A 13,895-nucleotide genomic window follows, 5' to 3' on the forward strand; every position below is an offset into this window, starting at 1 on the left:
TTCGTAGCCCCTCCCCCGCCCCGCCTCTCCGCCCCACCGAAACTCCCTCCACGGGCCATGGCTGGCTGATACTATTGTTAAATGTAACTAATAACTACAAACTGCCATCACAGGCATAGAGACTATTTTTGAGACAATCTTATAGCCGTCAGGGTTAGATGTGTGGGGCTGGATGGTTATTTAAACATATTTTAGTTAAAATAACATGTCAGATTTGTTTGATTTTAATGAATAGAAAATGTTATGTTCGTCAAAGCATGTGTTTAGTGGCACTTGTGTGTGCGTTCAAATCGCAGTGACTCCTAGTTGAGCCTACAGAACAAGAAAAGGTAATGCCTGATTCTCGAGTTCTGTTGGTATAGTTGTGCCTGCTCTTCTATAAGGTACATGTGTTGGCAGTGGTGTAATGAAACTTGTGGGGGGCAGCCTCCAACTTACATGGCGAGGGCCCACCACACTCTGGATCTCTGGATCCAGTCAGGAGCTCTCAGGCCAGGGGCCAGCAGCCCGTGCACAGAGCTGGGAATGGAGGGGGTGGGAGTGTGACACCTGGAGCTCTGTGGGGGGGGGGGGGGGAGGGAATGCATTCTGCGGGGCTAATGTTAAATCACTGTGTGTAGGTTCCCTAGCATGGTCGGGCCTTTTCCTGGTGAATCAATTTTTTAGCACTTCCTTATATCTCACTGACTCCAAGAGGCACATTAACCCGGTTAATGTACAGATTCTATGCCCTAAAGCAACCCTGTTCACAGAGGCAAGCTGCAGAGCAGGCCTTTCAGGGGGAGCAGTGACACTCAAAACACCTGCAGTGCTGCATTCAGGGGAGCACCATCCACACCAAGAGCATTCGTGCCAGGCTGGCACCTCAACTGCAACCAGCCTAAAAACACAGTTTTCAGCCAGGTGGCCCCCAACGAGGTCTTACTTTAAAGACATGTTCTGCTGGCTCACCTTGGCAGTCACTTCTTTGAACGTGGGAGTCCAGTCGAGCTCTGGGAACTAATAGGGGCACAGGTATTGACATGGCTGAAATGGGTGATCTTTCCCCTTCAGGTAACTGCGTGTAAAGTAACGCTGCGCGCGCCTTAAAATGAAAGATAAATGCAAGTAAAATAGTCAGTGGGAAAATGCACTCTAATATTATGAAGCCTCGTGGGTTAATGCTGTACCTGCATATGTCCATGTGTGTGTGTCACCAGAATTGAATCATGATTTGTACAGGCTAATACTGACTTGCATATTTGTACTGCCTCAAAATACTTATGTATTGCTTAATATCATGCTCCCGCAATTATGTCACAGCATCATAGTCCTTGAAGGGGGCAGGAGGTTAGAGACCTTCCATTTCAGGGTTTGTTTTTTGCAGCAGTTTCAAGATGTTTTTAGAGATTCTCATTGATCAAAAAGGTGTATTTTTTGATATTTATCTCTTTACATGGACTTCAGTGCTTGGGCTTCCTTGAGTGAAAGTGTCACTCAAAGTGTTTTTTGAATGTCAGTCATAAGTACACAGAATCCTTGAAAATGCCACACATATGCAGTCTGAACAATTGCCAGCTATGGCCTGCAGAGGCCTACTACCGTGAACTCAGCCACACGCACCAAATGGCATCAAGCCCGGACACCAGTGATTGGGCCTCATTTAGTTATATCCTCATCAATACCAGTCTTCAGGTTGTATGCTGAGTGCATCGCAATCACCGTAGTGGATGGATGGATAGATAGATAGCTGATAGATAGCTAGATAGATAGCTAGATAGATAGATAGATAGATAGATAGATAGATAGATAGATAGATAGATAGATAGATGTCAGTCTAGAAAAGGAGAAAAGAGCAAACACAAGGCCCATTGACCCAACGTGATTGATTATAGAAGAAGATAGTGACACTGCATACCCACTAAAGGTCAAATTGTCAATCTTCACAGTTGGAACATTTATACCAAAGTAAAACACAGCTACCTGAGGAACATTTGGTATCATATTTTGCATAGCATTCTGTACCTTTTCAAACGAAATGCGATCTTAACGCTTCCTCGTATTTACATGGAATTGTGTATTCCTAGCAGAATATTAGTATTCATGTAAGGGTGCCCTTTATATTTACCAAGGCTTATATTCCAAGTTTTCATAATGCTGTTTGAAATTGATGACACATTCTGATGCAGCTTTTTCCTGGATGCTATTTCAGCTCATCAGACCATCACATTCCAATATTTCATCCCATGCTGACATTTTGCAAAATTCATGCTCTCTGTAAAGCTAATCCTACCTCACTGTCCTCATTGTTTTTTTGTATGAAGAAAGCAATTTGCCTAAAAGCCATTCACAATGCCTTATACCATTTATTTACACTTATGATTAATGTGGATCTAGAATAGAGCATCCTTCATGACTGGTGAAAACTGCAAAGAAAATTACATGTATTATCCATCTGTAAGTTTATATTTTATTGCATTGAAAAAGTACCTTAAGTAGCTGGATCAGCATATTGCAGTAGCGAAAACGATATTTTCATTCCACGGTGGAATGGCTCTTCCAGAGCAACATGAACGAGAAGGCACTGTATAACTTCCTGTTCTGAAGCTTAGTAAGCAATATAGAGCTCCTTCGGGGTATTTTCTTTCAGCACTCTGAATGTGTGCGTGCTGGATAAACAACATTGCCTTTTTATTAAAATTGTGGCCCTTGTAATTATCAGTCGCAGACGGTGCAGGTAAAACCAGAGGGGTGGGGCTGGGGGAAAGTCGACAGACGATGGAATAGGGAAAATAAACAAATAAATTATACTACTTACGTTACGCTTGCTGCATCACAAGTGCAAGGTAAGTGGTTTTATTTATCTTTTCGTTTTATTTTAAGTCATCTGTTGACTTACCCCCTTACCCGCCCCACTGCTCTAACCTGCACCGTCCGTGACAGTATTAATAGGCAAACTCTCCTGTCATCCCTTTATTAGGAACCATTGCTGAGCGCGACATGCCACCAAGTAGTAGTCAGATTGTGATGTTTGATTAAACTCCATAGGAGTGTTTAAGCTTTTAAAAGACTGTCACCTGTCTTCCGATGTTGCCTATTTAAATAAATTGTGATCTTCTTTCCTCACCTTATATAGATTTAGTCTCGCTGCTCATTAAGAGGCATATTTATTAAATGTTCATGCAACTCAGGGCACCAAGTAAAGTTGCACCCTTTGTTGTGTGAACGGAGAGAGCTGACTCTCTCCCTGCACTAGCACCCTTGAGACTGCCTAGCGCCAATGCAGGCACTCTCAAACTATTGTGCAAGGGAGCCTGCATTACAGACCGGATTGTTTTTTTGCAGGAAAGGATACCTTCCTTGATTAAAACAATTTTCCTTTTTCTAAGTGTGCAGCAGAATACAAAGAGAGAGTAACAAGGAGAAATAAAGAAACTTCTCTTCTTTATGCCTCTTTCAGGTAGGCACACTGTTTTGGTGAAGCCTCAGGTTTACAAGTCTTTGTAAATCTTGGTTTCTATCAAAATACATGTAATGCTTATGTGATACAAAGTAATGCAAGGCAGCACTATGGCTGCAATGTGCTACTGTGTATTTATAAAGCCACGCAAAGCCGCACTAATCAACTTAACATGGCTTAGTAAATCCCAAACAGAAATATGTGCCTGGGCTGCGCCAAAAAAGTGATGTGACTTCAATGTAAAATCATGATAAATCTGGGCCTGAATGTCTTCCATTTATAAAATAGTTTGTTCTGGTGAAAACTGTGATAAACAGATTTAGGCCCTTATTACTAGGGGTCCATAATAATTCCTGGAATCTTTCTTCCTCTTGAATAAGCATTAGCTGGGTTCCAATATTTTCACGTGGGAGGACATTATTTGGATATACATTTTAAGGGAATAGAATACGGGAATTACCCCAGGTGTTGAGAATGCTGACTCCACAATTGATCCCTCAGTGAGGGCATTCTGCCAGTACCTTGAAGATAAATCAAATGTACTGTGATGCTTGGCAGCCACCAAATAGTCAATGAGCTCATCAGCTCTGGGATGGGGAGTGTGCCAATCACAGCATTCAGTCCTCTGTAGTCCTCGCAGAACCTGAATTCTGGTGTCCTCCCTTTTGGGTTAACCTTGAGCAACTGCACCCCTGGGCTAGCTCTGTAAGTACTAGAGGGTTCAATCATACCCAAAGACAACAATTTGGAGACTTGGCTGGACCAGAGGTCCCCTAGGGGCCAACTAGCCCACCAGGTAGCTCCAGTAAGCGCCACGGAGGTGCATTGCAGTGTGTTGTAAAAAGGAGCGTGGCCTCTGAACACCTCTCTGCAACGCAGCTCCCTGGCGCATACTGGAGGTACCTGGTGGGCTAGTTGGCCCCTAGGGGACCTCTGGCTTGAACGGGAATTAATTCCCCAACTTAAAACGCGCCACAGGGCGTGTTTGCACACATGTCACCTCAGGCCCCGCCCCCATCCTCCACTATTGAGCAAAATATTCCTCTAAAATCAGCCGAACTACGAATTCCGATTTACTCACCTGTTATCAGGAGAGACCTCAGTGCTGCATCTTTCAGCCCACTACTGATCCTAAAAAGTATTTCTAACCATACTTACAGTAACTTGAGTTTCCTTCCATAGGCTAACATTGACTGGTTTCACTTGGAAATTCTTCTAAGTGTGGAGTTTTGGAACTTTCAAATATTGCTCTAAAATCAACCGAACTACGAATTCCGATTTACTCACCTGTTATCAGGAGAGACCTCAGTGCTCCATCTTTCAGCCCAGTACTGATCCTGAAAAGTAATTTAACCGTACTTACCAGTAACTTCAATTTCCTTCCATAGGATATCATTGCCTGCTATATAAAATATGTATACATAAAAAAATATATAAAATAAAAAAAACAAATATTACATTTTCAATATTTTTAAAAACATTTTTTTCAATTTATATTAAAAATATGTAATGTAATTTAAAAAATAAAATATCTAAAAATAAATATTTTAAAAAAATGCAGTAAATCAGTATAAAAAAATATAACAATTAATACATTTAAAAATTATCATTTATAAAACCTTTGAAATTCAGTGAAAAAACTATCGGTTTCAGCCACGTTATAGTTAGGAATTAGCATTGAAAAAATCTTGGAAATTCACTGAAAAAACGATAGGTTTCAGCCACGTTACTGTTAGGAATTAGCATTTAAAAACCTTAGAAATTCACTGAAAAAAACATAGTTTTCACACATGTTATAGTTAGCTGGACATTTCACTCATGCAAAAGCATTGAAATTCCCCCGTTATAGTTAGTTCAGCTAACTATAACTCGCGCGCCTGCAATGCACTGCTGATGATGTAACATATTACATCACTCATGACATGGTCAGTGACATCACTCATGACATCACTGATGACATCTCAAATGACATCACTGATGACATCACTGATGACATCATCCTTGCAAAAGAGTGTCAGACCTCCTCTCACCGTAATATAACTTTTGACAAACACATTCAAAAATAGAAACTAACATTTTCAAACAAATGGAGATACCAATACCAGTTACAACAACTACTCATTAATTCCAACATCTACATACACATCCACTCATTCACCAACAGTTCTATAGTCACTCATACATGTACTCACTCATCATATGTACTCATACACCTATGCATCCTGTTACACACCGATACTCATCCATAGAGTTACTCACACACAAACTCACACATGCAAATAAACTATCAAACATCCATTTACTTGCATATACAGCTATACACACACCACTACACTTACTTCTACAGAAAAGTACACATACTTACTCTCTTAAACAATCAGTTATAGAAACACATACTTATTTACACAGGAACTCTTCCAATCTCTCATTCTTACATATACTCACTTATATACATCAATACTCACATATATTAGTTTAAAACATATGTAGTTACTCATAAAGATACTATTGAGACAGTCATTCACTCACTAACACACCCATACACACACTCATCCACCCATACAGTCCTGCACACATGCTGTCTTCAAAACATATACAAACAGTGAGTCAGTCATTCATGCATCTGTGCGCTAAGTAATACCCCCCACCAAACCATACAGACACTCATACTGATACTAAAAAAACAACTAATAACCCATATAGACACTCATGTAGATACTCACCAACCAATGCAGCCACTTATACACAAACTGAGACACTGATACAGATATTTACATATTTAAACATTACTCGCTAATACATGTATTCACTAAGATACACTTAATAAATCAGTTATACAATCAATTTTACCCAAAAAATCCATTTAGACACTTATTTACCCATTTAGTCTTCCATCGACCTTTAGATATACATATATAAAAAATATTCATTTTTCAGAAAGACACACATTCACTGGATGATGTCATCAGTGATGTCATCAGTGATGTCATTTGAGATGTCATGAGTGGGAACTAATTCCCCTTGCATACTAGGGGTCCCTGAGGGCCAACTAGCCCACCTGGAACCTCCAGTATGCGCCAGGGGGCTGCATTGCAGAGAGGTGTAATGAGGCCATGCCCCTTTTTACACCTCTCTGCAATGCAGCCCCTGGCACTTTCTCAGAGGGGGAACTAATTCCCCTTGAATACATGTGGTCCTAGAAGAGAAACAGTTAATTAGCTACAGTGGGCTTCAGTTGTCAGTGAGAGGCTACTTCTAGGACCACATGTCCCTGCATACAGTTCGGCGCATGAAGCACGGCCCACTGGGGGCAATTAATTGAATATGCTGAAATAAAGGAGAGTGTTCAGGCGCCAGGAATGAGAAGCTAGCCCCTGACGAGAGGCGGACGGCCTCGAAACGCGTAGGGCTTACCAACGACACTCCAAGAAGCTGAGGCGGAGGTGAGCTGTTGAGTGACTCCTGAAAGCTTTGAGCGCATTGGGATAAAAATGACTGGCGCGGTTGTTCGGCTGCGCAGGAGAGCACCATCTGAAGTGAGAGGCTACGGCTGGAAACTAGGTCCATCCGTGTAGCACAGCAAGCCCGACTTACCAAAGACATTGCCTCAACGAACTTGGAAAATTAATTGAAATGCTTTTACACAAACCTGACAACTGAAGCCCACTGTGGCTAATTAACTGTTTCTCTTCTAGGACCACATGTCCCTGCATACAGTTCGGCGCATGAAGCACGGCCCACTGGGGGCAATTAATTGAATATGTAGAAATAAAGGAGAGTGTTCAGGCGCCAGGAATGAGAAGCTAGCCCCTGACGAGAGGCAGGCGGTCTCAAAACGCGTAGGGCTTACCAACGACACTCCAAGAAGCTGAGGCGGAGGTGAGCTGTTGAGTGACTCCCGAAAGCTTCGAGCGTATTGGGATAAAAATGACTGGCGTGGTTGTTCGGCCGCGCAGGAGAGCACCATCTGAAGTGAGAGGCTACGGCTGGAAACTAGGTCCATCCGTGTAGCACAGCAAGCCCGACTTACCAAAGACATTGCCTCAACGAACTTGGAAAATTAATTGAAATGCTTTTACACAAACCTGACAACTGAAGCCCACTGTGGCTAATTAACAGTTTCTCTTCTAGGACCACATGTCCCTGCAAGCAGTTCGGCGCATGAAGCGCGGCCCACTGGGGGCAATTAATTGAATATGCAGAAATAAAGGAGAGTGTTCAGGCGCCAGGAATGAGAAGCTAGCCCCCGACGAGAGGCGGACGGCCTCGAAACGCGTAGGGCTTACCAACGACACTCCAAGAATCTGAGGCGGAGGTGAGCTGTTGAGTGACTCCTGAAAGCTTCGAGCACATTCGGATAAAAATGTCTGGCACGGTTGTTCGGCCGCGCAGGAGAGCACCATCTGAAGTGAGAGGCTACGGCTGGAAACTAGGTCCATCCATGTAGCACAGCAAGCCCGACTTACCAAAGACATTGCCTCAACGAACTTGGAAAATTAATTGAAATGCTTTTACACAAACCTGACAACTGAATCCCACTGTGGCTAATTAACAGTTTCTCTTCTAGGACCACATGTCCCTACAAGCAGTTCGGCGCATGAAGCGCGGCCCACTGGGGGCAATTAATTGAATATGCAGAAATAAAGGACATGACAAACCCCCCGGGTCGCCCAATTGTTTCTGGCTGCGGCTCTATATTGGAACCACTGGGGAAATATATTGATTTCTTTATCAAACCACTTGCTGAGTCCACTCCGTCATATCTTCGAGACACCATGCACACCATAAATATCGTTGAAAGTATACCTTATGATCCGTTGAACCAAAGATTAGCTACTTGTGATGTAGTTTCCCTCTACACATGTATTCCACAGCAAGAGGGTCTTACAGTGATAGCTAGATGTCTTCAGAAACGTCCTGCACCTGTGCAAGTTCCTTCAGAGTTCATTGTAGCTCTGCTTAAGATTGCGATGACTCGAAATTTCTTTTTGTTCGACAATAACTTTTACCTTCAAACTTCCGGTGTAGCCATGGGCGCTCCCTTCGCTCCCGATGTAGCCATTTTTTATATGGCAGCTTTTGAAGAGGACACTGTCCTTAATCAATTGAACCCATTCAGAGACCAGGTTGGCCTCTGGATGAGGTATATTGATGATATTTTAATGATTTGGAACGGCGGTCCCGAGCAATTGAATAGTTTCTTTACTTGGCTCAACCAGCAATCACAATATGTCAAGTTTACGATCCAATCTGACACTAACACCATCGATTTTTTAGATGTTACAATTTACCATCACTCTGGCAGACTATGTACGAAACTATATCGCAAACCATCTGAGAGAAATTCCCTACTGGCTTACAACAGTCACCACCCTCGAGCTCTCCGGGACAACTTGCCCTTCGGGCAATTTTTAAGGATACAAAGGAATTGTTCGAGCAGAGATGATTATTTTTCTGAATCAGAGAATCTTTCGAACCGCTTGCTAAATCGGGGATACCCAAGACGCCTGATCAAAAAGGCACGCAAACGTGCGTGGTTTTACCCCCGGGAAGAACTATTAACACCTAAAGTTAGAACTAATTGTGAAGAGAGCCGTATTGTCTGTGTCACTACTTTCAATACCAAAAGCAACAGCATCAAACGGATCATCAACAAGCACTGGCATTTGATCTCTGAAGATATCAAACAAATCGAGACACCGCTCCATGCGTTTAAGAAGGCTAAGAGCATCAAGGACTATGTTGTCTGCTCTTTCTTATCCCCGGATAACCAACCCACGATCAACACCATGTGGAACTTACCACCAGCTATTGGTCATTTCAAATGTGGCCATTGTAAAGCCTGTGACTTTGCTATTCAAACCAAGGAATTTGCACACCTTCACCTCACTGTTAAACTCAAATCCCTCAGCAATTGTAACTCCAATAACATCATTTATGCCATTGTATGCCCATGTCAGAAAATCTATATTGGCCAGACTCAGCAAAAAATAAAAGCACGGATCCTACAACACATGAGCCGAATCAGATGTGATGTCCCTGGCGCACCTCTTGTAGAACACTTCAAGTTGCATTCTCATCCCCCTGAAAGTCTACGTTGGTTGGTCATCGAAAAAGCAACGTTGGGACCACGAGGTGGTAATATCTCTGATATTCTAAACACTCGAGAATTGAAATGGATCTATTTCTTTAACTCAATTGAAACTGGCCTCAACGAACTTGACAGCTCATTTTCCCAACTGGCTACACTACCATGATGGATTATAGAACACTTCAAGTTGTATTCTCATCCCCCTGAATGTCTACGTTGGTTGGTCATCGAAAAAGCAAAGTTGGGACCACGAGGTAATATCTCTGATATTCTAAACACTCAAGAATTGAACTGGATCTATTTCCTGAACTCAATAGAAACTGGCCTCAACGAACTTGACAGCTCATTTTCCCAACTGGCTACACTACCATGATGGATCTGTCAGCTCAGATATTCCTCATCATTGGATTCACTTGAATTTCTTTACCCCTCCCTCCCCTTCCCCGTTCTTTACCACTCTTAGACGGGTTCCCCCTCTTAATCCATCTAACTGTTTCTCAGTTTCAACAAGGTAGCCTTACCCTCATGTTTGAGAGGTACGCTACTGTCCAATTGGTGTGTATCATATGTTCTGTGATTATAGGTGCTGATTGACTGTCTGATGGGCTTTTACCCTCATGTTTGGGAGGTACGCCCACAATATACTAATTTGGTTGTTTTGAGATGACATTGTTTTTATTTATTTTTTATTTTCCAAAAATTCAGTTATCTTAAATTAGTGTTTAGAATGTTGTCTCGCAATTATCCGTTTTCGGATGATAGTGCACTGGCGATATCACAATCTATACAAGGGCTTTAGTTCCACCAATCATTCATGACGAGATTGGAAGTCTTTCTTCACGTTTCACGGCTCTCACGGCCACCACGTGATCCGTTACCATGACTATTTTACTAAACAAGGAAACGCGGCACCCATCGGCTGCCCGCGTACGGAGCTCCGTGATTGAATCTAACCCAGTAAGTAACACTCCCTTACTGGCCTACTACTCACTTTAAATCATTCAATAGCGGTTTGCTCACTCACTGTCCCATTGTGTTGCCTTATTCAGACGAACTCTGGATATAATCCCCACGATGTCGGATACTACCGAACACCGATTGAGTCCTTGAAGCGGCATTCGGTAAGCATCACGTCTCTATTTGCAACCGAATTTTCTTGTGACTCACCTGTAAGTTTTCCCGCCCGAGTATTGAATTTTAAATCATTGTATGCCCATTACCTCAGGTGCAGCATCGCAACCGCCGTTGCCTTACTCACTCACAAGACCATACGGAGGATTAGTTACCCTGTGGTATGTCTCTCATTCTAATCTGTTGTCCTTGAATTACGCTGCTGTCACGATATTTGGGATTAATCTGGGATAGCCCAATGTTAATACCTTAGGCTCTTGCATGACTTCCTTTTCAATCTAAGTCCAAGTTCTCTGTTTTGAGTAATTTCACTGTATACCTTGTCGTGTTGGTGGTTCGCCGCCTGGTATTGTGCTGGTTTCCTCACCCAGGCGCCCGTACTTTACGCATTCAATCAGGTCGCAAACTCTGTTCCATGTCCTTGGACAGGCTCAAATCCTGTTAATAATTCTTTATCGATTAGTTTCAAATTTTCATTTAATCGTTTAATTAATGACTCTAACTAGGATGATGCCTTATGCTCAAATCTACCTATGTGATAACTAGAGGTTGAAGTAGTAACCCTCTAACTGTAGTTTATTATACTCATTCCATTAGGTTCCTTGCCCCTCCCCCTGGTCCTGATGAAGACCCCGCAGCAAGGTTACCTTTTCCTGCAATCTCAGAGGGTCGAAACGTCGACTGTTTGTCCAATTGCGGCAACCTCACGCCAATATTTTGGATATACACTGTACCTTGTGTCGTATGCCTTTTCAAAAATAATTGTGGCCATTTGTATGTCAGTTGTCGCTATACGTATTATAGCATGAAAAGTTCATAGAGAGATTGATTTTACTGTCACTTAATCCCACCACTTCCCTTACCTCTTCACTAGCACTTCCCTTCTCCTCCTGGGGCACTGTATGACCTCTAATACAGTTGACTGTTTGCTATGTTATGTGTATTGATTACACTAGATCCCACAGTGAATAAAACTTTGCGGATCAATATAATTGTTTTTGATTAATTCATTGAATTGCATTATATGTTTCTTGTTTACACTGGGACCCCTTCCTCTCAGTACCTACTGCACCCAGGTCCCAGTGACCACAATTGGGTTACCCCCTCTTCTATAACCTGCATACAGTTCGGCGCATGAAGCGCGGCCCACTGGTGGCAATTAATTGAATATGCAGAAATAAAGGAGAGTGTTCAGGCACCAGGAATGAGAAGCTAGCCCCTGACGAGAGGCGGGCGGCCTCAAAACGCGTAGGGCTTACTAATGACACTCCAAGAAGCTGAGTCGGAGGTGAGCTGTTGAGTGACTCCTGAAAGCTTCGAGCGCATTGGGATAAAAAAAAATATATATATATATATATGCCGAAATGCATTTGCCATAATACAGCGCGTTTCCAGTGTCGCGCTTAAAAGGACCCCGCTTCCTCAAGAGGCCCTGGATTTGCTGGTCTCCGCTTTTGTGGATTACTTTTCTCCGGGTTACCGGAACGACCAGGACCCACCACCCAGCCTGGAAGGAGATATGGCGGTGCTGGTGTCATTGTACATCACGTTGGGCCGGTAGGATTTCCAAGCCGTGCCCCCGCCTAAAGGATTTCTAATGTTAGGGAGGTTGAAGCGGTTGGGGACTGGAGGAAGCACCGCTGTTCGAGTGGCACAAGGACATTGGGGTTCTTCAAAAACATTGTAGCGCAAATCCCCCCCTTCCCGCAATTCCTACCAGAGAATGTTACTGCATGCTGGGACTTGTATGCACTGGTTACCAGGCGAATTACAAGAGGTATAGGCGAATGGAACACTTCTTTGGGGGAGGAGCTGCGCTCTTTGAATCAGGGCAGGGCAGGACATTTAAGCCCAGATACACGCCCGCATCCTGAAACACACGCACCTGGCGCTGATGAAGGCAGACTTACGCCAAAGTGCATTCGCCATAGAGGGTGATACAGAACAACCACGACATGTGTTGCAGAATAATGGCGCTTCCAAAGTATTCCCCTGTTGTGGCCTTTCTCTTTTAAGGAGGTTCTGGACATTAATACAGCGCGTTTCCAGTGTCGCGCTTAAAAGGCCCCCGCTTCCTAAAGAGGTCCTGGATTTGCTGGTCTCCGCTTTTGTGGATTACTTTTCTCCGGGTTACTGGAACGACTAGGACCCACCACCAAGCCTGGATGGAGATATGGCGGGGCTGGTGTCATTGTACATCACGTTGTCCCGGTAGGATTTCCAAGCCGTGCCCCTGCCTAAAGGATTTCTAATGTTGGGGAGGTTGAAGCGGTTGGGGACTGGAGGAAGCACCGCTGTTCGAGTGGCACAAGGACATTAGGGTTCTACAAACACATCGTAACACAAATCCCCCCTTCCCGCAATACCTACCAGAGAATGTCACTGCATGCTGGGACTTGTATGCGCTGGTTACCGGGCGAATTACAAGAGGTATAGGCGAATGGAACACTTCTTTGGGGGAGGAGCTGCGCTCTTCGAATCAGGGCAGGGCAGGACATTTAAGCCCAGATACACGCCCGCATCCTGAAACACACGCACCTGGCGCTGATGAAGGCAGACTTACGCCAAAGTGCATTCGCCATAGAGGGTGATACAGAACAACCACGACGTGTGTTGCAGAATAATGGCGCTTCCAAAGTATTCCCCTGTTGTGGCCTTTCTCTTTTAAGGAGGTTCTGGACATTAATACAGTGCGTTTCCAGTGTCGCGCTTAAAAGGCCCCCGCTTCCTAAAGAGGTCCTGGATTTGCTGGTCTCCACTTTTGTGGATTACTTTTCTCCGGGTTACTGGAACGACTAGGACCCACCACCCAGCCTGGATGGAGATATGGCGGGGCTGGTGTCATTGTACATCACGTTGTCCCGGTAGGATTTCCAAGCCGTGCCCCCGCCTAAAGGATTTCTAATGTTGGGGAGGTTGAAGCGGTTGGGGACTGGAGGAAGCACCGCTGTTCGAGTGGCACAAGGACATTAGGGTTCTACAAACACATTGTAACACAAATCCCCCCTTCCCGCAATACCTACCAGAGAATGTCACTGCATGCTGGGACTTGTATGCGCTGGTTACCGGGCGAATTACAAGAGGTATAGGCGAATGGAGCACTTGTTTGGGGGAGGAGCTGTGCTCTTCGAATCAGGGCAGGGCAGGACATTTAAGCCCAGATACACTCCCGCATCCTGAAACACATGCACCTGGCGCTGATGAAGGCAGGCTTACGCCGGAATGCATTCGCCA

The sequence above is a fragment of the Lissotriton vulgaris genome, chromosome 3_1 (genome assembly GCF_964263255.1).
Source record: "Lissotriton vulgaris chromosome 3_1, aLisVul1.2, whole genome shotgun sequence".
Classification (NCBI taxonomy): domain Eukaryota; kingdom Metazoa; phylum Chordata; class Amphibia; order Caudata; family Salamandridae; genus Lissotriton; species Lissotriton vulgaris.